Below are 15,553 nucleotides of genomic sequence, written 5' to 3'. Positions count from 1 at the left end.
CACTCTCAACACAGAAACCAGGAAATGGAGCTAACAATCGCAAAGGTGATTTCAAACTCTTTCTGGACTCTTCAGATGGCCATTTATCATGGGAAAAGGGTCTGAGAGTGAGGAAAATACCGACATGCTAATGTTCGTAAGCTTCAGAGACATCCACTTTGAAAACCACTCACCTCCTCGCAGTGGCGTGGCTTTACACAAAGGGAAATTACACCACCAACTTGAGTGATTCCTTCTTAGGAATTTTTCAAAGCACTTTGAAATAGGACAATGGACTGGAAAGTGCTCTCAGGCCCCAGCTGACCCCAAGGGTGCCAGCTGCCTGGTCAAACACAGTGTGGAGTAGTGAAGTGTGAGCGGCCCATGCCTGACTGCTACTGGCTCTTCCCCCTGCCCTACACACGTTGCTACCTTCTTTTCTGCTTCCTGGTTGCTCGTTGCTCATTTACTGCCATCCAAACAAGCACATAAGCAACCGCAGGGAAACACCATGTTTGGGGCCTGCAGCAGATGCCTTCTCTCCACAAATAACTCTACCATGTTATTGTGGAGAAACTGAAGCTCAGCAAGCTAAAGTAATTTGCCTTCTTCGTGACTGAGCTAAAATTTGAACTCAAGTCCATGGATGGAAATGACAGTGTAAAGTTGCAGCTGAAATCTTGTCTTTTGAATTCAGCAGACCTGGGTGTGAATTTGAGCTCAGTTACTCAACTCTGTAACTTTTGGCCAACTGTTTAAATTTCTTTAAACCTCACTCCCATCATCTGTAAAATGGAGATAACGGCACTAAGGTCTCCGTAGGGTTTTGTGATGGTGAGAGAATGGATGAAGCAGTTGGCTCAGTTTGATAATTATTAGTTGTCACCATTAGTATCCACTAGATCTGCTGTATCTCACTCACGTCCACAAGAACCTCTTGACTTCTGTCATCAGGCTTTTAACAAAATACTCTAGTCATTCTATATTCAGCTTCAATTTTTAAAAAATACAACAAATAGTTACTTGAACCATAGCAATTTTTCTTATTTATTCAACATGAAGTCTGAAAGCAGATAGTCCTAGGATAGATAGGTTTGGTGAATTGATGATGCCATCAAACACTCAGGCTCATGTATTATTCGTCATGATTATAAGATGGCTGCCTCAGCTCCAGACATCACATCTTCACATGATGGAATGGAAGAGGAGGACAAATAGAACTTTCTCCTCAAATTCCTCTCTTTTATCAGAAAGGAAAATCTTTCTTTGATGCTTCCAGTAGAATTTCTGTTACATTTCCTTGATCAGAGTGGTTGTATGACTAACTTTAATCCTCTTTACATGGAAATGAGATTGTCATGGCTGCTTTAGACAGTGGTCTGCAAACTTTTTCTATAAAGGTTAAATAATAAATACCTTAGTATTTGCTGGCCATACAGTCACCTCTCAGAACTACTCAATTTCACTGTCACAGCATGACAGGAGTCAGACAATCTGGAAACATGTATACATCTGTATTCCAGTAAAATTTTGTTTTCCAAGGAGTTGGCAGGAAAGTTTGGCCAATTCCTGCCTTCAACCGATCATGATGTGATCGAGGAAAAGGCTGCCCTGATTAAAGTCAGCCTCTCTTAGCAAAGAAGAAAGAGGAGTGGCTGCTAGGGCCAGTGGTCTCACTTCTGGGAAAGAGGAGAGATCATCGCCGGAACTACACTTATCCAAACTTGTAGAGGGACGGAGGGCTTCCCAGTCTACACCACCGTTTGGGCTTCTCCGGAAGAGCCCGGTCCCTCGGAGGTGCCCCGCAAGGGCAAATGAGGAGCCACACAGAGGACATCAGTCCACCTGTAACATTAGCCAGAAGCCTTTCACTTTTATCTGTTTTACGTACTGTGTTTCTACGTATGGTGTGGAGCTTTGGGGAGAGGAGGAAGGAATGTGGAAAATAGTAATTATTTAAAAAATGACACCTTTACCATAAAGGATCATATCTACTCTTCTCATAAAACAGCCTAATTGTATGTCCCACTAAACACCCCAGAGTCGCTCTGTCCAGGCAGCCAACTGTTTCTCTTTGACATCCCGCCGCTCTTGTCTTCCGCCTTGCACCTTCTGACATCTCCATGACTCATCCTCACCTTTGCTGTAACAGAAAGTTTCCCCACTACGTGAGGTTTCTTGCTGATCTAATGAAAGCAGAGTGTCTTAGTTACTCTGTCCTTGCTGAGACAAAATACCCAACACCCACAAGTTGAGGGAAGAAAGGTTTATTTGGCTTACAGTTCATAGAGGTTTCAGTCCACAGCTGACTGGCTCCAAGGCAGGGTGGCACGTGACAGAGGGGCATGGCAGAGAAATAGTTCTTTGTGGGCAAAGGCAGCAAAAGCAACAAGTGGCCTTAACAGCATCTTTCTATCCCTTATATCTTATCCAGGCTACTTAGGGTGGGTGGCACTCACACACCCTTAATCCTCGTGTCCTTGATCCTAGCACTGCACCATGAATCAATCCCAAGGTCACACACTCTAGATCCAGCCACCTCTGAAAAAGCCTCCATGATCACATGAGGCTTTGGGGGGACATCTAAACACAAACCATAACACATAGTTTTGTACTTTTATGTGCAAGTCGTCAAGTTACATACTTGATGCAAAAGAGAACGTACAGAAATAGAAGATATCATTACTTTGCTGGTTAACTAGTTGAACAGAGAAAATATAAATAGAGTATGAAATGATGAGCATGATTAGAAATCTATATCTTTTAAAAAATGAACATATGGGCTAGGGATTTAGCTCAGTGGTTTCGCCGCCTGCTGTGCGAGCACAAGGACCTGAGTTTGATCCCCAGTACCAAAAAAAAAAAAAAAAGAACATATGTAAGGGGTGGTCCCAATATACGGTGAATTTTAATTTTTCAAAAAATTATTATAGTAAAGGACACATTGCCATTGATTCTCCCTCGAAATACTTCCCCTTGCTTCTGACAGCCATACCCCGCTGTTCTTGCACTTTCTGAAGCAGTTCCAGAAGTCTTCTTTTGTGATTGTCTACATGATCAAAAATACAGTGAATGCTGCTGCTCAGTGCCCTGCAAGGGAAAGATGGGCTCATAAAAACGTCAAGGTGTGTCTTCTTCCACCTTATTCATCAGACCTGGTACCATGCAACTTCTGGCACTTCCTCAAAGTCAAATAGCTGTGAAAGGTAAATGTTTTGAATTGATTCAGGACATCGAGGCAGCCACAGCTAAAGACACTCATGAAAGAGGACTCCCTTAACTGCTTCAGAAAGTGGCAAGAATGATAAGTCTGAGCATTTTGGAGAACATTTTGAGGGAGATTAATACAAAGTGTGTCTTTTGCTGTAATAATAAGTTTTTAATTTTAAGTTTTCACTGTATTTTGCACTCACATCCCACATGTGAAAATCACCAAATTTCATACGTGGTACAAAACCGGACACAGAGAAGATATCGTCACTTTCCTCACAATTTTGTTATCTGGTTGTGTAGAGCAAATATAAAAATTAAGTATGAAATTATGAGCATGATTAGAAAAAGGTATTTTCTTAAAAGGGGAACATATACTGAAAAGGGAGCATATAAAATGAGTTTTATCCTGCATCAGCCCTTTAGAATACATACTTTCCAGTAAGGCCACCATGACTTATCTTGCAGGGCAATTTTCTCTTTTAGAATTACATTTAGACCCACTTTTTAAATCACAGAAGGAAATCAAGCTCATCTGGTTATAGTGCCGCCTATTTTACGTCTCTTAGTTTGGTTGCTGGCTTTTGCATCGGACCTCAAATCACACCTGGATGGTTGCAAACATCTGATCCACCTTCAGGAAAGCAGCTGGTAGCACTGAATGTATTTAACAGCCTGGGTCTCCAGAGAAGCCCCAAGATTGCCACTCTGCAGCCACTGCCTACCCCTGAAAACCTCATGGAGAGGTCAGGAGCCTCCTTCTGCTGGCGAAGCCCAAGAAAGTTCTTGGCTGGAGTGGGCTGGAATGGGGCCTACAAGTAGGGCAATGTTTGGTAAAGAATAACTAAGGATTCAGCCAGGCAAAGGCATTCTAGTTCCACAACTTGACTTTGAATCCTGGATTCAAATCCCAGTTTTGCCATTTACTAGCCGTAGACGTTGGATGAATTTCTTTGGCCTCTCTTCTCCTTCAGCCTTCTTAACTAGATGGAAATAGTAAGATATTGATCTCTCAAAGATGTTATGAGGATTAAATGAGTTAATACATGTAAGACACCAAATACAATGTCAGTGTTTGCTACTTCAGTATTACTATTCCCTACAGCTGAATAAAATCTCATTGACCAGACTCCCTGGTCAATCTCAAAGATTCATGAAGCCTCTCATCTTTCAGCTATTACAGAGTATAATCCAGCCAAGTGGAGAAGCCTGACCTTTTCATTCAAAACCAGTGCTTCTCGAATCCTGCCAACACCTGGACAGTAGCTTAGGTTTGTAAATTTGTAGTTGAGAGGGGGACCTGCATGGTCCTTGTCTGTTTCTCCTGCCTGAATCTTCACCTTCTCCAATCACTGGTTGGTGGTTCCAGTCTTGTTTTAAACCCATCAGACTGCTATAACGAAATACCTTAGATATGGCAACTTACAAATAACAAACTCCAAGATTAAGGTGCTGGCAGACTCAGTGTCTGGCTGGGGTTCACTTTTCGCTGTGTAGATGATGATGCCCTGTTGCTGTGTCCCCACATGGCAGAAGGTGCAAGGAAGTCCCTTCAACCTCTTTCATAATGGCAGGAATGCCTTAATCATGACTTAATCGCTCCCCCAAAGGCCCACTTCTTAATACTGTCACACTGCATACTGGGTGCCAACATATTAATTTGGGAGAAAGGTCAACTTTCAGACCGCAGCTGATCTCAGGGCCCAGAGAACAGGGATTCACCTGTCACTAGGAGTTGGTGCCTTGAGGGTGGCAAGGCATGCACACTGGCTCTTTCTCTTGGGTGGTGATCTTGTGGGTGTTTTTCAATTCTGTCCCCTGTTGTTGGAGATCCCCTCCCTGCTGTCCCTTGATGTGCAGTTGTGCTAATGTGCTTGTCTTGGACAAACAACTCGCCCTGCTTTCAGGTCCCATCAATCCCTGCATCTCCCAAACCCCATCCAGGGGACAACTGTAAGCACTCGAGAGAGGTGGGGAAGCCCAGCATATGGGCGCCTCTCTGGAGAAAAATCTTCCCCGCTGTCCTCTCCTGAGTCCCCAGCCTGCAGGGAGAGGTGGTACCAGCAACACCCCAGAGACGGTCTACACCCGCCTGGGAATGGGGAGAGCCCGCAGTGTTCCCCACCTGGCTTTCAGCGGAAATTCCAACACTCAGCCACGCAGTGGCCCTTTCTAGTGGCCCTGAAGTTCAGAGCGGTTGCTTGGCTCAGACCAGACCAAGCGTTGTGGGAATTTCCCTGGAGCGCGCTCTGGGGTCTCCCAAGGTGAAGAACTCCGTTACTTACGCGGGATGGAATTTTCCGTGCGGTGTAGACAATGGGCAACCCAAGTATGCTTTCTTTCCCGATCTATACGCAGCACAACCCCAGCGACTGGATTTGCCTTCGCATTCACAGACCTCCTTTTTCCCAGAGCCGGGTGGCTGGGAGAACCCCGAGAGCACAGTGTTTAAAATAAAAAGAGGAGCATGGCCAGCATGTGCCTCTGGGGAGAGGGTCTCAGTTAGGGGACACAAGAGCAGCCACAAGCCACCAAGGAGAGAAGTGAATGGCATTCCTGGGGCAAAAAGGAGACTCTCGTGCCTCTCAGTAAAGGAGGGCGCCTGACGCCTGCGGCGGGGTCAAACGAGGTCAGACAAGCTCCTAGCTCGCCTCCGGGAACAGGGGCATTGCGGGGACAGCTGCAGAGCAGGAGGCTCCGTGTCCTCCTCTCGAGAAGCAGGTCAGCACCCCAGGCAGCGGGGCGGGGAGCCTCCGGGAGGTTCTGGGGTCTCCCCCCAGGAAACTCGAGGCTGTGCCGGGCGGAAAGCCCAGAAAAGAGACGAAGGAGGATCCCCGCTGTGTTCTATGCCTCTTTGGAGACCAATGATTACCGCACCGTCTCTAAAGCAGAACCAAAACAAAACACTCCCGCAGACATCAACAGATTTGCATCAGTGACAGGCCTCAAAGCTGATCCTCCGAGTTGGAGACAACGAAAAACCGTGAAGTGCCAATCGCCTCAAGGCCACCTGACCCCAGCCGGGTCTCCTGGCCCGCAGGGGACATCGCGCAGCCCGCACCTAAACTTCGGCAGGGTAGGGCAGGGCTGCGCTGGTCCCCGGGGCCCTGGAAGACGAGGGGACACACAGCGCGGCACTGCCACCTCGTGGGCATCGGCAGCCGCGCCCGGCCGCAGGGCTGGAGGAGACGGCGGGGCGGGGCGGGGCCGGGCGAGGGCGGCCGGGAGCCTGCGGGTGGGTGCCCGGCAGAGCACGTCCGCAGAAACGCGCCGGCCGGGAGGGGCGGGGGGCGGGGCTGGGGGCGGGGCGCGCCGGCGCCGGTCACGTGGGTTAGCAACAGGCAGCAGCCAATGGGAGCGCGAGTCAGGTGGTGCGCGCGCTCTCTGCCGGCGGGAGGCTGGGGTGGGGAGGAGGTGCCTCCGCCTGCTGCGCTCGCGGGCCGCGGAGGGGAAGCCCGGGAGTGTGTGTGCCGCGGGGTGTCCTCGCTGTGGACAGGACGAGCCGGAGCTTCAAAATAGGCGTTTCCCACCCGTGCGCTGCACGGGCTGTGCTCTGGGCGGCGGCGGGCTGTGAGGAGGCGGGAGGGCCCCGGAAGCCAGGTCCCCCTGCCCCAGCCACTTGTTGCTTTGCCGCAGCCTTGGGACCGAGACTGTCCCTTGCATCTACATTAGGGGGTTATAAATAATGACCCCCCTGGCACGTTGGCCGCCGCGCCTTTCTGGAGTTGGTGACAGTGACAAAGGCGAGGATCTTAGGACCGCACAGAGCCCAGGGCTGTCCCGAAGAGGCCACGGCAGAGGAAAGCCAGGAACTGGGTCAGAACGGAACAACTTCGTTGGTTTTAATTACTTGGAATGGAAAAGCCATATCCAAATGGAGAAATAATGACTTTTACGGTAATCCCACCCTGTTGACATAAACCCACCCACACATGAATGCAGAGGAGACCACGACACCAAAGGTCCGCGGTGCCTGGCCCGGCGAGCGTGGTTTCCATCGGATCCTGTCGTCTGGTTTCCAGGTCCCCTTCATGGGGTGCCTGTCTCTTTTCCTCCTCCCTTCTCAGAGTTCACCTCCTGTTTTCTTCCTCTGGAACAAATCCAGGAAGCAGATGGCCGCACCCCAGGGCCCTTTGGAAAACTAAACTGATACTGTTGTAAGGTGTTACAGACAAAACTAGTGGTGGCAAACCTGTGGTACCCATGCCCCAGCGGGCACACAGAGCCTTTTCTGTCGCGTGTGAGCCAAGTAACCCCGACACTCCCCCAGCAGCAGAGCATCGGATATGCAGGTTTAAAGTGGCACTGTGCAATAAATACATGGGTTTGGGTTGCCCTTTGCACTCGGTCTCTAAAAGATTTGCCATCACAGCACAAGACTGACATAACCTGGAGGATCTAGCTACCAGAGTGTCAGAGTTCCCAAGGGAAAGATGTTATATAATATTCTTTGATAACCTACTAACGCACTTGATCTTAGCCAAAAGGCCAAGAGGCAATGATAACCAACAACCAGTGTTAACTACTTTAGCTAAAATAGAGTAAGAACTTGCTGATCTCCTGGGTTTTATCTTTTCTGTTCAAGCTCATTTAGGGTCAGGCTACTCCTAAGACCAAACGAGCATTTGTCCAGTAGCTTATGGGCATTTCCACCAGCAAGGAACAGGGATCAGAGTCACAGCTGATACTCAGGAGCCCAGCCTGGCATGCAGGCACCTGGGGCTCTGCCAATGCAGTCCACCCTTGAGTCCTGTTTTCTTCCCTTTTGTGGACCTTGTCCACTGACTTCATTGATTAATTTAGAGGACAGGCCTCGAGGACTTAACCTGTGTTGATAGTTGTATTTCTGCAAATTCAACATAGTATTTGATTTTTAAAGTACTATACTCTTGAATTCCTGACCAAGATGGGGTTTTAAAGATGTCTTGAGGGCATTGAATCTGAGTCAACAAATAGGTGTTGAGCTTTAAATGCCAGGCCCTGCTTGGGTCCCAGGGATATAGTGTCTAAGCAAGGGATTAACAGAATGAAATGCACTCAGGAAGAAAGAAAATGGGGATGGACTGCCCTGTGTCCTAGTCCAGGAGTGAGTCACCCTACACTAGGTGACCTGTTGATCTCTCTTAACCTGCACCCTCAAGCTCCTCCTTCTAGTTGCTTCATTCTTCCTCTGACTTCTTTGATCATGGAACAGTAAGATCATTCACTCCGTGTTTAATATTGTTAATAATATGATGTGATGGAAAGAGTCATGCCCTAGGAACAAAAAAACTATACCTGGTTCTGACACTTGACAAAATCCATAACTTTCGACAAATCTAAATCTTAGTTTCTTCATCTCTAGAATGGAATAAAGATTTTTACTTGGTAACTCCACGGGGTCAAGATTCAAGTTCTCAATTTTCTTATCTCTAAATAAATGGGTTTGAACTAGATTTACAGTTTGAAATTCTTCTTTAGAAGTGGATTCCCTTTTTAAAATAAAATCTAACCTGTAAAACAGAGACTGGCTTGCTTTAAAGGCTCTGAGTTCTGCACATTTAGCTCTTTTACCCTTTAAAGGCCTTGCGGCACCTATGTGAAACCCTGGGATTCCACAGAATAGAGTTTGAAACTCATTGTGCTAGGTGATTGTGGAAGTACTTTCCACTTCTGAAACCCTGTACACCAAAAATTTCTAACTTTGAATGTTTCTATGATGAGCTTGAAGTCCTGTTTTCATTCTTCATTTATTAATAGGTTGCAGGAGATAGTCACCAGCTTTACTAAAACCAAAACGCGTTTCATTACACCCTCCCTATTTATAAAGACAGCCTCTCTGCTGGAGAATAAAGTTAGATTTTAATGAAACATAATACAGTGTAATGAGAAAACATCACACTGGGAATGCCTTTAACTAGGTCTACAACCTTGATCAAGTTAAGAAACCTTACTAACCTGTCCAAATCTAGACAATAAGGAGGTTGAGTAATTTAGTAATAGCCATGTGTGTGATTATTCCTGGAGCCAAGGCACTAATGAGTTTCTGTAAGTTAAATAATCTCTTTTCACCCTGCCTACAGGCTCAGTCGCTCATCACCCTCTCTTTAATGTGTGTATACTTACCCTATTTAGAGAAGGAGGGAAGGACAAGAAGACAAATTAGGTTGTAAGTGACACCACCGGAACATCAAACTAGAAATAGCAACTGAGTCAGTGTTGTGTTTGCACAGGTGGTTTGAGACCGCGGCAAGGTCTTGACCCCAACTCACCAAGCAGCAGCCAATCCCAGGACAGAGTTCAGCTGGACTTTAAATGCAATAGGCCATTCAGAAGGGAAACTAAGCAACCCAAGAAAACCCAGAATTTGGAGAACATTAAAAGGGAATAGTCTGGGTTAAGGACCCGGGTCCTAGGATTGTACCAGAAAGAGTAACCCCATAAGGGACAAACAGTCTGATTCATTGCCTTTGAGCATGCACATCCTGGGAAAAGGCAACTTTAGGGGTGGACAGAGAGCAACAGCTTTGGTCATGGCTGTGACTTTGTTATAAGTTAACTTTATGGGTCACTGAGTGTCTGGAAACAGACTATAAAAAGAAGAAAGGGTGACCCAAGGGCTTTGTGTTGGAAATGGCTGTGACCAGTTGCTTCTGGAAGGCAAATGTATTGACCTCAATAAAACTTGATAGACTCAGCACTTGTCTGTTAAGGCTGGAATCGGAAGTAAACGTTGGACCTGAATAATTGGTACAAAGCTATGCCTTAAGAGAAGGAGCAGAGGGCATTTTATTCCAAGCAGTAAACAGTATGGAATCCAACTGATATCCATGATCCGCCCTTCATCATGACCTCTCATCCAATGAAACTGCCTGTGGACACATCTTCCAGGTTAATCCTAATGTCCAAGCAAGTGAATACAGTTTGGCTTTTCACCAATTTGGCTTTTTTCTTTAAAAAATCTCCTTGTTTAAAGTAAAATATTTAAGTAGAAGTACATAAAAACATCAGCTGTTGAGACAGGCTATCCTTAACTATGTATATGTTTGGAAAAACAATGCCTCTAATGTTAACCTCAATCATCTCTAGCTTTAACATCCTTCAGTTAGCCAACAGTTATTTATTAGGCATATAATTCACATAATTTAGTGTTATACAACATACCACCCAACACTGTAGGCAAATATAAAGCAAGATTCTGCTAGAAATGCTCCAAAAAGGCACCTTTTTTTTTCACTTAATTTTTTCAAGGTTGGTAAAGGGGGTGCAAGTTTCATTCAAAGTACGATGTAGAAAAGCACTGAATTGAATTTCAGGAACCCAGAGAGCTAATCTTAACTATCACTATCTACAGCTGTGTAGCAATGGAATCTATCATCTCATGTCTGAGGCTTTGATAAACAAGAGAAGTTGAACTAGGTTGTATTCCTTTTCATAAAGATTAACTATACTAATACATAATGTTTATGGAGACAGATACTCTTCCTCCTAAAAACCATGTGATGTATGCATAATTATTTTCTAATAAGGGATGGGTTTAGAGAAGATTTGAAACTTGTCCAAGATCATACAGTAAGCGACAAATCTGACATTGAACCTAGTCTTCTAGTTTCCAAGTTGCACTCAACCATTACACAACACTGAACTGCCCTAGACTCAATACAAGAGGGAAAGCAATCTAACTTTTACTTATACTGGTTGAGTATTCTTTACCTAAAATGTTTGGAACCAGAAGTGCTTTGGAGTTCAGATATTTTTGAATTTTGGAATATCTGCATGTACTTGAGATATCATGGGAATGGAACCCAAGTCTAAACAAAAAACTCACTTAGGTTTGATGGACACTTTAGACATACAGACTACAGGTAATTTTATACAATATTTTTAGTACACCTGTACTTTGAATATACCTGGTCACATGAGGTCAGGTGTAGAATTTTCCACATGCAGCATTATGTTGGTGCCCAAAAGTTTCAGATTTTGGATTTCCAGATTAGGGATGCACAACTTATATCATTTTCACCCAGTCTTCCTCAGAGCTACTAATAGAAATTGTTCCTTAATGGTCCATATGGTATGATGTTTCAGAGACTCTCTCAGAAATGATTGCTGAAGCAGAAGAGGGTAGAAATATCTACTTGGGGAGAAGGCAGGTAGCTTCAGGGGCCAGGGTGCTCACTGTTAGGAGGGTTAAGTAGGAAACTAGCCTTGTAGTTAGCAACCATGCCCCAGCATTCAGGATCCACAAGGGAATGGCCATCCAGGGAAGATGAACAGCAGAGACAAAAAGTCCACTGATCCCTGGTCCAAATCTTCCTGTTGCTTCCTCTTGGAGATCTCTTACACCAAGCCTGGGTTCTAAATCTCCCTAGAGCCATTCAGCCAACAATGTCAAGTTTGTAGTTGAGGAAAGCTAAGAAATAGCAGAAGGACACTCCTTCTCAGGGAGCTGGAGTGTCCAGAAGCTGGGATGGGTGGCCTGATGTGGTGTCTGGGAACACTGCTCAGTGGCCAAAGACAGACTCTCTCAAATGGAAATGATCCTCTTGACACAAGTCAGATCTAACAGTGTCGTCTCCGTAGAGCTTGGGGAATGTTTTAGTCTTCAAAAATAAAAAATAGCAGTTTATCCCAGGAGGGATACTGAAGATGCAGAGGATTATATGCGGTCCCTGGGCTTGGGAAAACTCACTTGGCTTCCCATTAGGACTGCTTGGATTAGTTCAGTTATTCCAAGATCAGACAAAGAGATACATGAAAGATAAATATAATAACTAAAAATTATTTACTTGTATTTAATGGATTAAATAGAGAATAATCAGGTGAAGAATGTCAACCTCAAGAAATTTTGTCTTGAAAATACTGGACCTGTCAGAAACAATAAAAATAATCTTATCCATTGTCAAGAAAGAGGAGGCAGTTATGCAGTCTCAAGAATAACAGTGGAAGAGTTAATTCTCCATTACTTGTTTCTATTAGATTTTTGTCTTGAATATGTATTGTAGATATAATTAAACTTCCTCCAATAAATTGTTTTTCAGGTATAGATATACGTCTCTTCCGATCTATTTTTAGTTGCTTGAAAACTGCCCCACATTTTGCTGACCACATACAGATCCTATGAACCCCTTTATCAGCTCCCTGGGGTGGTGATTACCATTTGGGGAATCCCTCTGGAGGAATGAATGAATATTCCAGTGGAAAGGATTCTAACTTAGACCTAGGAGACCAAGAATTGATTCTAGCTCTGTTGGTAGCCATCTGTGAACTTACAAATTACAGTTCTCCAGTTCTGTATAAAGGCAGCAGAATCAGATGATATGTTCCAAAATTTCATCTTGAGCAACTCTTGTGAGCAAAAACAGGGCTTTCTTGACACACGGGATAACTGGATCTACTGGGTAGAATCATAAGGGGGCTGAGTTCTGGAACCTGAGCCAGGGACCCTGGAATCAAACATAGAAACAAGAGCCAGGGGAAGACTGCTGCCTGATTCACAGGAGATTCCTTGGTGCATTCCACAGCATAATAATTGAAAAAAAAGATGTTTCATCAGGTAAAGAATGGCATATAACATGAGACAAAAGGAGTGCTAAGAAATGCAGGAACTAAAAGGATATGCCTCAGAAAACTGTATAATATAACACATATCATTTAAGTCCACCAAAGAATGTATTAAAATCTGTCATCTTTCTGCATCCACTGAATACATCTAGGTTTGCCTTGATACAAAAATCACATGTTAAGGGCCGGGGATTTACCTCAGTGGTTCCACCACCTGTCCTGCAGGTGCAAGGACCTGAGATTGATCCCTGGTACCAAAATAATAATAATAATAATAATAATAATAATAATAATAATAATAATAACATGTTAAAAATGAAACCCAAAATATTTAGTAGTAGAAGCAAAATAAGACATGTTACAAATCCATTCTTTCCTTGTACAATGGAATATTCAATCCACATCCACATCCTTAAAGATAACCCAAACAAACAGAAAGAATCATATTATAATGAAAAATATATGAAGTTTCTTTTCTTTGAGAAAGCCATCTTGATTTCATGGAGAGGAATAGCAAATTCACTTTTTCTCAGAAGTTATTGTTCAGCCTTGGGTTGGTCTTTGTTTTGCTTTTCTCTCCCAATTTTTTACTCAACTTCTTTATCTGATGAGTCTGTTCCACAGTGGTCAATGACTTTCATTCTTTGAGATTTGTGAGCTTTTCACAGGATGAAACATCCTTAGCGGAATCATTTCTCATCTGCCACTCACTACCCACACCACCTGCCCACACCCAGTTGACATCAGGTTGTTCATCTAGTGGGGCCTTCATCACACCCTATGTGTTCTTTTTTTTAACCATAAGATGAACTTCACTGAGTTAGGAAACAGGAGCTGCAGATCTTCGGCCCCTTCTGGCTGCCGGCTGCCAGTGGACCCTTCTCCTCTCTATCCACGGCCTGGCTTTCTGTCCTTGCATCCCTTACTCCAGAGGCTCAGGAAGCCTGGCTGTGCCTCCCTCCCTGCAGTCCGCGGGGTCGGGGACAGCAGCGGCTGTGCACAGCACCCAGGAGCCCGAGGGCCAGGTCCCAGCCTCCCAGCTGCTGCCCTGGCCATCCCAGCCTGTGTCGCCTGTCACCACCATTGGGGTTCACCTCCCCGCTCCCAGGGCTGCTCTTTGCTGGCTTCTTTCCTGTCTCTTGCTTCGTGGTTTCCTCTCTCTCTTTGGTTTGCTTGTTTGTTGTTTGTGAGACAAGATCTCGCTCTGTAGTCCAGGCTGGCCTCGAACTCACAATGACCCTCCTGCCTCAGTCTCCCGAGTGCTGGGATCACAGGTGTGTGCCACCACGCTGGCTGGCACTGCTCCTTGGGTTCCCAGGCTGGACCTGCAAGTCCTTCCCCTGGGCCAGGCCTGAGTCACAGCGCTGACACCACTGACCTCTTCCTCTGGGCTGGAGTTTTGACTGGTGCCAACCTGTCCTGGGCCAAGAAGCTGGAAGTCCGATTCTGGCTCAGAGCTCGGGCAGCCTCCTTGGTCACCTCCAGAATCCCTTTCTTGGAAGAAATCGTGTCCTCTTGTCTCTTCGGGTGTCGCGGCAGTGTCTCGTACCGTGCAGCACATCGCACACTACACTGTAGTCCATTGAAAACGTGCTTCTAGGGCATGGCGTGGTGGTCCCACCACCCGGGAGGCTGAAGCAGGAGGATCACATTGATATAGAAACCATCTCATTGCCCTCATTAGAACACGAAAAGCACAGCCTTCCCCCTGGGGAGCCACTGTGTTACCGGAAGCCCCTGGGGCGCTGCCTGGCCTGGGGACTGAGGTGCTCTAAGTGAAACTCCAGGCGGACCCCACCTCGAACGAGGAGGGACCCTTGTCCCTGTCGGGGACAGCGGCAGCGGGGGCGTCGCTGACTGTGCTGGTGATGTCACCGTCTAAGCCACCGAGGCGGATCCCCTGCAGCTGAAGCTGCCTGTGCCGGAGCGGCCGGACAGCCGCCGAACTGGTCAGACAGAAGGTTGGCCCGCTCCGGTTATTAGTGGAACCAACTCTCGGGTCAGGGAAAACCCCGTCATCCACACAGGCGGGCTGGGAAGAGTTGCTGGGTCACTGCGGGCCGAGCTAGAGTCAGGTCCCACCTGGCAGAGTACCCTGAGACGGCCCACCCTCTGGCGGAACTGTGTCCTGGGCCCGAGGCACCAGGGAGGCGACACCGTGGCAGCTAGAAGAGCTCAGTATAGGACCTCAGGCGCAGGGCTCGAGCGTTGGAGCAGCTGTTCTGCCAAGCCTGGCCAAACTGGAAGGTGCAGTGACTTTTAAGCTCGGTGTCGGAACCAACAGGATAGGGGCAGAGGTCTCAGCCGAACCCCAGCCCTCCGAGTCTGCGGCTGCCTCTCGGGTGGGCGGCCTCCTGTGTGACAGGCCTTGCTCTTCACTGCGCCCTCTGCGGGGAAGTTTCCCACTCAGGACCTGGGGTCCCGGGCAAAATTCAGAGCTTTTCCTAATTGGGCTCAGGTGAACTGGCACGTGGAAATCTAACACGGGTCGTTTTGATCTGATCCCCGGTGACCCAAGAGGCCACAGGCAAGCAGAGGTGTGGAAGCGCAGCTAAAGAGCACGACGTCCACGACACAGGCTCCAATCACCAACTTCACATCGGTGACCTGATTAAATGGACCAGAGAGCAAAGACGATGTGGAGTGAAGACGCTTTGGCGACTGATCTGGCTTCCCTCTTCCTACGACAACTCCAGCTGCGAGGTCTTGAATCTCGAGTACTACACGTGAAACCACAGCAAGCGGGACAACAAAGCTGCAGGAGGTGGTGCCCACCTGTGACCCCGGCACTGGGAGGCTGAGGACATCCAGCCCAGCCTTG

General features: G+C 46.6%; 1 pseudogene; it reads right to left on the bottom strand.

Moving 5' to 3' along the window:
• Positions 1-7,562: 7,562 nt before the first annotated feature.
• LOC147826201 (U2 spliceosomal RNA) lies at positions 7,563-7,689 on the bottom strand (annotated as a pseudogene).
• Between the last annotated feature and the right edge of the window lie 7,864 nt (positions 7,690-15,553).

This window comes from Heterocephalus glaber, unplaced genomic scaffold, assembly GCF_053883595.1.
Source record: "Heterocephalus glaber isolate CG9 unplaced genomic scaffold, H.glaber_assembly_v1.0 deba00001472, whole genome shotgun sequence".
NCBI lineage: Eukaryota > Metazoa > Chordata > Mammalia > Rodentia > Bathyergidae > Heterocephalus > Heterocephalus glaber.
This window is presented reverse-complemented; position numbering and strand designations above follow the sequence as displayed.